Below are 10666 nucleotides of genomic sequence, written 5' to 3'. Positions count from 1 at the left end.
ACATTGTTTATTTTTATTTATTTATTTATTTATGGCTGCATTGGGTCTTTGTTGCTGTGCGTGGGCTTTCTCTAGTTGCGGCCAGTGGAGGCTACTCTTTGTTGCTGTGTGCGGGCTTCTCATTGTGGTGGCTTCTCTTGTTGCAGAGCACGGGCTCTAGGCGCGTAGGCTTCAGTAGTTGCAGCATGTGAGCTCAGTAGTAGCAGCACTCGGGCCCTAGAGCACGTGGGATTCAGTAGTTGTGGTGCACCGGCTCAGTAGTTGTGGCCCACTGGCTTAGTTGCTCCGCGGCATGTGGGATCTTCCAGCATGTGGGATCTTCCAGGGCCAGGGATCGAACCCGTGTCCCCTGCATTGGCAGGTGGATTCTTAAGCACTGCGCCACCGGGGAAGCCCATATCATTCATTTTTATTTCTGAGCAGTATTCTATATTATGTATACACCACTGTTTGTTTGAACTTTCACCTACTGAGAGAGATTTTGGTTGTTTTCAGTTTTGGGTTGTTACAAATAAAGTGGCTAAGAACAATCATGTATAGGCTTTTGTGTTGACATAGGTTTTCATTTCCCTGGAATGTATGCCTACAAGTACAATTGCTATGAGGTATGGTAAGTGTGTGTTTAGGTTTTAAAGAAACTGCCAAGCTGTTTTCTAGAGTGGCTGTACCATTTAACATTCCCACCAGACATGTATGAAAGATCCAGTTTCTCTGCATCCTTGCCAGTATTGCGACTATTTTTAAAATTTTAGGTCTAATAGGTACATAGTGATAGTTCATCATGACCTTATTTTGCATCTCTCTAATGGCTAGTGATGTTTAACATTTTTTCATATGCTTATTTGCATCCCTAAGTCTTCTTTAGTGAAATGTCTCTTCATGTCTTTTGCCCATTCCCTAACTGGATTGTTTGGTTTTTTTTACTGTGGAGTTTTGAGAGTTTAAAAATATATTCTAGATATAAGTTCTTTTTCCAGATATGTGGTTTGCAAATGTTTTCTCCCAGTCTATGCTTATCTTCTCATACTCTTAAGAGAATCTTTTGCAGAGCAAAAGCTTTTAATTTTGATTAAGTCCAGTTTATCAATTTTTTATTTTATGGGTGATGCTTTTGGTCTAAGAACGTTTTACCAAGCCCTAGGTCTTGAAATTTTTCTTCTGTGTTATTATCTAAAAGTTTTATGGTTTTATGTTTTACATTTAAATCTATGGTCCATTTAAAATTAATTGTAAATGGTGTGAAGTTTAGGTTCTTTATTTTTTTTACCCTCGAATATCCATTTGCTGTAGCATTGTTTGTTAAAAAGACTATTCTTCTCCCATTGAATTGCTTCTGCAACTTTGTTAAAAATCAGTTGGCCCTACTTATGTGGGCCTATTTCTGAGTTCTGTATTCTGTTCCACTGATCTATGGATCTATCCCTCTTGATTACTATAGCCATATATAAGTCTTAAAGATCAGGTAGAATAATTTCTCTCACTTTATTCTTTTTCAAAATTGTTTTAGTTATTCTACTTCCTTTGCTTTTCTATGTAAATTTTAGAATAAGCTTGTCCATGTCTTCAAAAAGTCTTGCTGGGATTTTTTTTTTTTTTAAATAGCAAGTGAGTTTTTATTAAATATTTTAAAAATACAGATTTTGTGGCAATTATAAATTAATTTCTAATATAATAATAAATTGATACTTTGAACCAAGAAAACAATATAACCAAAAATTCATTTCCTAATGCAAAGCAGGTACCCTATGTTTAGGGGTAGTTCATATTAATGCATAGTTTTGTTTTTAGAAAAAGATGATTGTTACAGTCAGGTATATAACCACTTAGTTACACCTAAGCTCTATTGGTTAAAAATATATTGTTTTAGAAAATCCATTTTAAACATATTATACTTTTTTTCAATGATTTTCTCCAAACAATGGTAGAAGTGTGCCTTGATGGACAGAACTCAGGAACTGGTTTGACCACACCTAGGTTATACTGATATCTACAATATAGGACTCCAAGGGAGAGTCCAGCTCCAACTTATGAAGTAGGCCCAGTTCGGAATGTTTAACAATGAAGCGCTAACAAACGATAGTACTAATCATCAAAAATTAACAACTTTAGGTATCTTTGTTTTGGGTCTCTGTGGTTTAGGCACATCCAAAATTTCTTCATAGTCCGCACTCATTCCCTTTGCCCAGCAACCAACTGTGACCATTCGATCTGAATTCTGACCATCTTTCTTAAAATGTTCCACAGAGCCACAAAGTCTGCAGCAACCACCATCAGCATAGAGTCCTTTGGGATTATCAGGACAAGATCTGCACAAGTGTCCCATTTCCCCACAAACAAAACATTTTGCAAAAGGAAATTCACCAAAAGCTGGGTCAACTTTAGCCTTGCATTTGGTTATTTCATGCTCTGTGGATCCACACCGGTAACATATTCCAGTGCCCATTTCTTGATTCTCAAGGGCAGCTGGGCAATCTGCAATCCCATGGCCAGGTTTTCTACAATGGAAACATACCATTGCATTTTTCTTTGCTGCTTGTCTTTTTAATCGTCTTCCTTTCCGGCGACTGTCTTTCTTTAAAGCAACTGCAATTTCTTCCCTGACTTCCTGACTGTCTGTTGCTATCATCTCCCCATTGTGAACCATCTGTGAGTTTTGTCTTAGATATTCCATGAATGCATTCACATCTTCATTTAAATACTCCTTTTTCTTTTTATTCTTTTTGTGTTTTGCTTGGGGTGCATCAGTTTTAAGGGACAGACTATTGGCTTCAAGTTGTTTACTCTTTGGTAGGTTTTGGCTTTTCCCCTCAAAGAACCCCTTCTTCATGTCCTCCCATGATGTTGCAGGGAAGGGTCTTTTGTTCTGTGTGGTAGTAACTCGTGCCCACCTGGTCATGGCTTCATCAGATGTTTATCAGTCTGCTAGTGTTGGAGGGTCTCCTGCAGAGGTGGGGGGTGGCTGTGGCTCATCGTGGGGACAAGGACACTGGCAGCAGAAGTTCTGGGAAGTACTCCTTGGCATGAGCCCTCCCAGAGTCCACCATTAGCTCCATCAAAGAGCCGGGTAGGCACCAGTGTTGGGTCGCCTCAGGCCAAACAACCAACTGTCTTGCTGGGATTTTGATAGAAAATTTATTTTACCTGTGTATTGATTTGCGGAGAATTAACATATTTTATGTTGAGTCTTCCTATCCATGAGTGTAGTACGTCTCTCCATTTACTTAGATTTTCTTTGATTTCTTTCATCAGCATTTTGAAATTTTCAGCATGTAAGTGTTGTATATGTTTTGTTAGACGTACACCTAAGGTTTTTTTTAGTAATTATAAATGGTTTTATATTTTAAATTTCAGTGTCTGTCTTCATTGCTAGTATACAGAAATACAATTGATTTTTGAATGTTTATCTTGTGTCCTACAATCTCGCTGAACTCACTTATTACTTCTAAGAATTTTATTTTTATAGATTTCTTAGACTTTGTAATAATATACAATCATGTCATTTGCAGATAAGGAGACTTCTATTTTTTCCTTTTCAATCTGTATGCCTTTTATTTCCTTTTCTTGCCTCATTGCCCTGACTAGACCTTCCAGTACTATGCTGAATAGCCGTGGTGAGAGTGGCCATTTTTGCATTGTTCCGGGTCTTAGAAGAAAAGTATTCTCAACAGTATCTCTCAACATTAAGTATCATGTTAGCTGTAGGTTAAAAAAAAAAAAAATCTTTCTTATCAAGTTGAGGAGGTTCACCTCTATTCCTATTTTTTGGAGAGTTTTTTAAATCATGAATTTTGTCAAATACTTTTTCTACATTTATTGACATGATCAAATGTTTTTCTCATTTATTTTAGTAATATGGTACATTACATTGATTGAATTTTTAATGTAAACCAATATTGCACTCCTGTGTTAAATCTACATGGTTGTGAAGTATTATCCTTTAAAATATGTCATTAGATTTTGTATCTAAAATTTTGGTTTTTGTGCCTATGTTCATGAGGGATATTGGTCTGCAGTTTTCTTTCTTTCTCTTTCTTTGAAGAGATCACATCTCTTTGTCTTGTTTTGATGTCAGGGTAATACTGGTCTCCTAAAATTGATTGAAATGTATTCTCTCTTCCTCCATTTTTTGAAGTTTATGTAGGATTGGCATTTTTTCTTTTTTAAATACTTGGAAAATATACCAGTGAAGCTGTCTGGGTCTGAAATTTTCTAAGGGAAAAGTTTTTATTTACAAGTTCAATTTCTTTCAGTGATATGCGGCTATTCAAATTTTTTACTTTCTTTTGAGTCAGTTTTGGTAATTTCTGTCTTACAATGAATTTATGCAGTTTATCTAACTTGTCAAATACATTGGCATAAAGTTATTGATAATAAACCCTGTTAGCCTTTTGATGTCTGTACTAATGTTACCTCTTTTTTTTCTGATACTGATCATTTATATCTTCTCTTTGTTTCTTTTTTATTATTATTATTTATTTTGGCTGCACGGGGTCTCAGTTGCAGCAGGTGGGATCTTTGCTGCGGCATGCTGACTCCTAGTTGCGGCATGCAAACTCTCAGCTGTGGCATACATGCGGGATCTAGTGCCCCGACCAGGGATTGAACCCGGGGGCCCCCGGGGGCCCCGGGGGCCCCCCCAACCCCCCCCACCTCCACCCCCCCGCGTTGGAGTCCTACCCACTGGGCCACCAGGGAAGTCCCTCTCTTTGTTTCTTTATCAGCTTAGCTAGGAGTTAATTTTATTGATCTCTTTAGAAAACCAGTTTTCATTTCATTGATTTTTCTCAATTGTTTGTCCATTTTGTATTTTATTGATTTTTGCTCTTATCTTTATTATTTCCTTCCTTATACAGTTGACCCGTGAACAGCACAGGTTTGTACTGTGTGGGTCCATTTATATGTGGGTATTTTTCACTAGTGAATATTGCAGTGCTGCATGATCCTGGATTGGTTGATTCTGTGGATGTAGAACCACAGATATGGAGGAACTGAATATATATTGGGGGGGCTATTAAAAGGTATGTGTGGATTGTCTACTGCAGGGGGGGATTGGTGCCCCTAGCCCCCATATTGTTCAGGGGTCAACTGTACTTAATCTGGGTTTCACTGCTCTTTTTTCTAATTTATAAGAAACCTAGGTTACTGATTTTAGGTATTTATTCCGTTCTGATATAAGCATTTAAAACTATTCATTTTCTGTAAGCACTAATTTAGTGCATGCCACTTATTTTAATATAGTCTATTTTAATTTTCACGTCTTTAAAACTTTTATATTTCCCTTGTGATTTATTTTTTGACCTATGGATTCTTTTAAAATGTGTCATTTAATTTTCAAATATTTGGCATTTTCCTAGATATCTTGTTGTTATTGATTTCTAATTAAACCCACTGTGGTCAGAGAAGACAGTTTGTTTAATTTCAGTCTTTTAAAATTTGCAGAGACTTGTTTGTGTCTCGGCATATCATGATTCCTAATGATCCCCATGTAGACTTGAATATGTATTCTTGCAGTTGTTGGATATAGCATTTTACAGGTATCAATTAGGTCAGAGTGGTTGAAATTGTTCAGATTTTCTATGTCTTTGTTGTTTATATTTATCTAATTGTTCTACCTCTTGCTGAGAGTGGATGTTAAAACCTCCAACTATGATCATGGAATTATCTATATCTCCCTTTGATTCTGTTAATTTTTACCACGCATATTTTGAAGTTTTATTATGAGGTACATGTATACTTAAGATTTTCAAGTCTTCTTGTTGAATTGATCCTTCATCATCATGAAATGTCTCTTTTTACTTCGTTAATTTCTTTGTCTCGATATCTATTTTTTAATTAATTTTGTATTGGACTATAGTTGCTTTGATGTCTGTTTTATCTGATATTAATAGAGCTCCTCACACTTTCTTATGGCTATTGTTTGCATGGCATATATATTCTTTTTAACCATCCATTTACTTTGAGCCTATCTTTGTTTTTATATTTAAAGTATGTATATTTTTTATAAACAGCATATAGTTGGGTCTTGCTTTTATTTTTATCCAATGTGACCAACTATGCCTTTTACTTAGATTGTTTTGTCCATTAATTCTTAATGTAATTATTAATATGGTTAGGGTTGGGCCTATTACTTTGTTTTCTCCTTGCCCCTACTGGGTTGTTTTCCTCCTTGCCTGCCTTTTATTGGATTATTTGGATAACTTTAGAATTCCATTTTAACTTATATATTGACTTTTAGCTATAATTCTTAAAAATTTTTTCCCATGGTTTCTCTAAGGACTGTATGTAACGTATCCTTTTATTTTTTTTAAGAGATTTCCCTTTTTGTTTTTTAAAATTAATTAATTAATTTATTTTTGGCTGTGTTGGGTCTTCATTGCTGTGCGCGGGCTTCTCATTGCAGTGGCTTCTCCTGTTGTGGAGCACGGGCTCCAGGTATGCGGGCCTCAGCAGCCGTGGCTCGAAGGCTCTAGAGCTCAGGCTCAGTAGTTGTGGTGCACGGGCCCAGCCGCTCCACGGCATGTGGGACCCTCCTGGACCAGGGCTCGAACCCATGCCCCTTGCATTGGCAGGCAGATTCTTAACCACTGCGCCACCAGGGAAGCCCTATAAAGTATCCTTAACTTTTCACAGTCTATTATAGTTCGTGCTTCACACAAAATGGAGAAAATTTACAACCTTATAATTTCACACCCCTCTATTCCTTATGCCTTAGTTATTATGTGTATTACCTCAACATATGTTATAAACCAACAAGGCGGTGATACAGTTTTGTTTTAAACAGTCACATATATTGTAAAGAAATTAAAAGGAAAAAAAGTAGAGTCTTGTATTTATCCAGATATTTTCAATTTCCAATGTTCTTTCCTTTCTGAGGATTTGAGTTCCTATTTGGTATCATTTTTTTTCAGTCTGGAAAACTTCCTTAGTATTTCCTGTAGTGCAACTCTGTCAGTAACAAATTTGCTTAGTTTTCTTTTATCTGAAAATTATTTCTCTTTGATTCTTGAAGATTTTTACTGGATCTTGCATACTGGGTTGACAGGATTTCTTTGTTTTTTCAATTTTAGCACTTAAAATGTTGTTCTACTCTCTTCTGGACTCCATAATTTCTGATGCGATGTCAGTTCTTAATTGGATTACTGTTCTCCTGCATATAATATGACATTTTCTCTTGCTTCTTTCAAGATTTTCTCTTTCAACATTTGACTATGGTGTGACTCAATGAGATTTTTTTTATATACATAATGAAACATACTGTTTGTCATTCATTGAACATCTTGAGCCTATAAATTTATGTCTTTCACAATATTTGAGAAAATTTTGGCCGTTAATTTCTTCCATTTTTTTTTTCTGGCCCATTCTCCCTGTCTTCTTCTTTTATGACTACATGTATTGAGGCTCTGCTAGGTTATATTTATATTCTCACTCTCTTTTCTTTTTGTTCTTTAAATTGGATAATTTCTATGTTTCATCTTCAAGTTTACTTCCTCTTTTCTCTGCCACCCCCATCCTGTTGTTAAATTCACTTAGTGATTTAAAAAGTTTTTTAGATATTGTATTTTTCAATTCTAGAACTTCCATTTTTTAATTTTCATTTCTTTGTTGAGGTTTCTTATGTATTCTTTCATTGTGAGCATGTTTTCTTTTATTCATTGAAGATAGTTATAATACATGCTAAAAATTTCTTGTCTGCTAATTACAACGTCTGTGTCATCTTATGTTTGTCTCAGCTGATGCTTTTTGAGCTTGATAATGTGTTCTATTTTCCTGGTTCTATGTGTGTTAAATAATTTTGGATAATATTCTGGACATTATGTGTGCTAAGTTGTATAGATTCTGGAGTTTAGTAATTTTCTCTGATGGATGTTAATTCTTTGGTTTTATCAGGCAGTTATCTTGGTTGAATTCAAACTGTAATCTCCGTTTCTTAAGCAGCAATGACAATATCAGTTCAGATCTTTCTCCAGTAGCTCAGCTGCTTTGCATCTTGTCTGTGTATGTATAGTTCAAGGTTTAGACAGAGATGTGGACAGATGACTTTTGGGATCTTCTTTCTGCTTCTTTCCCTTTAAAGCTTTACCCCATTCTCTTCACTATCACGGTTTCATTGGCTTCAAGGCCAGAAAAAAAATTTTTTTCCACCAGCACCTACCCTCCTCCCTCCCTACACCACCCTGCACGCTGTACCAACTGCATGTGGTCTCAACTAAAAGCTGCAAATATGGGTATTTGCTCTTCAGAGTATAGACTCCGCATCGTATTCTGTCTGCTTTTTTTCACTTTTGTTCACTGGGTATGATATTACTCAAGCGTTATGGGAAGTGCAAGTTGACTGTATTTAACTTAATCACCAGAAAAGGAATGATACATTTCTTAACAAATGCGAAGAATGGAAACATTTCAGGAATTTCAGGATTGGAAAGAGTTTGCCAGGCCTGACACAGTGAGCCCTAAATAATGCTCCAGGGATGAATCTTCTCCCCAAATCCCACTCTGCTGGATTACCCTCAGTGATAGAATGCTCACTACCTCATAAAGTAGCCCACTCCATTTTAGACAGTTTTGATGACCATCTGAAATATTTTCCTTTGATATGCTCAAAACGTCTTCATTTCAGCTTTCACTCCTAGTTCCAGTTCCAACCCTCACGGCCACACAGAATGAGCCCAATCCCCCTTTCCTACAAATGTCACTGAACTATCAGTCGGGGATGCAGCCTCAGCTCCTCCAACCAGTCTTTGAAGTGTGGGATTTCTAGTCCTCTCATGGTTCTGACCTCCTTTCCTTGAGCAGGGTCCTGGACCTACATAGCTTCCTAAGAATGTGATGTCCAGAAAGGACCCAACACTTGGGGCAAGGCTTGGGCAGCCTAGAGTCCCCCTTCTTTCCACAAGGCAGCTGAGGTTCCTATTGGTGTATTCCAGTCATGTCGTACATAATTGGCTCATATTAAGCTGGTGCTCAGTGAGCAACCCTGGGCCCGTTTTCATCTTTCCCTACATAGAAGCACACATAAAATTTCTCCAGCCAGCCTCCCAAAGCTGCCTTCTAAGGAGTACAACATCAAGCCTCAGAGGATTTGCTACCATCAGAGACTTGTCCTGCCCTGAGACGTCCCCTCACCCTCAGGGCATCAAGCCTGGAAGGTGCTTGGAATCAGATGCCTCAAGGCCCTTAAATCTGTCTGCATTTCTGGTCTATAATTTTCAGAAAAATTAGTCTGCATCTTGTGATGGCTTATATTCAAGTCAGCGTCCACACAGCCACTGCAGAGCAAGATACTGTATACAATCCTATAATCTGGAAAAACAATTTCTATATGACCTCATTAGATCCATGGAATAGCCAGAGTAACTGTATGAAATGGGCAGAGGAAAATGTATTATTCCCATTTGACAGATGAGGAAACTGAGGTTGCAGGTTGGCTCCAGGCTGCCAGGACTAGGGACAAAGGATAGTCAAAACCAATGGAACACTCTATCACAAAACATTTTTCTCAGCATCTCAGAGACTTCAGGCTCCCAGTCAAATTCATGTCTGAGCCATTCTCTGGGTAGAAAGTTTTTTCTCAGGGCATTTTGGGAACAGATGATCTAAGCAAATCCCCCCTCCCTGTGCCCTCACCCCCAACCCCAAGGGGTGTGGTACAGGGTGCACAGTAACAGGGAGAAGAGAGTCTCTAGGCTGCTTTCCAAGAAATTGCTTCTGGAATCATTTGCCTCCAGCCCCCAACAAAAGCTCAGGTATGGAAGCTTGGCGTGCCTCTGACCTTTCACATCCCAGAGCCAAGCTGCGGGGAGGAGGGGCTGCCGCACAAAAGGGTCTGAGGAGTGACCGGCCTGCCTCAGCTCCCCGCTGTCCCCCACAATGGGGCCCGAGGCCCTGGCCGCCTCTAGAGGCCAGAGAAAAGGGCCGAGATAATGACAGGCCCAGCTACCGCTGCTCTCTTCAGAGAAATGAGAAGAGGGAGGAGGCCAAACCTCCCAGATAATAAAGAAGTAACAAATGGGGAATAAAAGCTTATGGAAGACATCTTAACCCAGGGATGAAAAAAATGTCAACATCTGTGAGGCTTTCTGCACCAGCAGACCCAGCCCTAATGAAAACCCTCGAAGAGCCATTCACTGGAGCAGAGGCGAAAAGGCTACATTTTTCTGTGGGGGCATCGAGGGGGTTTCAGGGGTTGGACGAGGCTGCCCTTTCCCTTTCGGCTGCTGTGGAACCAAGCGCTAATGCTCACCTTCAGCTTTATTAAGGAACCAGGGGCGGGAGGAGAATGCAGGGGCCGGACCACCTTTATCCTGAAGTCTGTGAGGTGGGTGGGTTTAGGAGCAGGCGAGATGTCTGCACGCTGAGGCCAGGAAGAAAGCCAGAGGAATTAGAGAAAACGCTGTTTAACAAGAGTCTCCTTTGACCGGGGCCTTTAGGAAGGATGTGGCTCCAGGAAAGTAATCCTCTTAGCACAGACTTCTGTGTGCGTACAAAACAGGGAAATCGAATCTGAATGTCCTCATTGCATTTGCTAAAATACCTAATGAAAACACAAAGATGCCTTATCCCGATCTTCACCCTTCCTTCAGAAGATGGAGAGTGGCAGATGTTTGCTTATAGAGCTGATTTTAAAAATTCAGACTGGGAATTTGGGGTGGGGGAGAAGCTGAGCCTC

At 38.7% G+C, this 10666-nt stretch overlaps 1 pseudogene across 1 annotated transcript; it reads right to left on the bottom strand.

Annotated features, from left to right (window-relative positions):
• Positions 1-1480: 1480 nt before the first annotated feature.
• On the bottom strand, positions 1481-4592 carry LOC309659533 (zinc finger CCHC domain-containing protein 9 pseudogene; annotated as a pseudogene). The gene has a single exon. The product of its transcript is annotated as a zinc finger CCHC domain-containing protein 9 pseudogene (transcript).
• Positions 4593-10666: the final 6074 nt, after the last annotated feature.

Source organism: Balaenoptera physalus (genome assembly GCF_965194825.1).
Source record: "Balaenoptera physalus genome assembly, chromosome: 4".
NCBI classification, from domain to species: Eukaryota; Metazoa; Chordata; class Mammalia; order Artiodactyla; family Balaenopteridae; genus Balaenoptera; species Balaenoptera physalus.
Note: the sequence above shows the minus strand (reverse complement) of the source record. Positions and strands in the feature narration are given on the sequence as shown.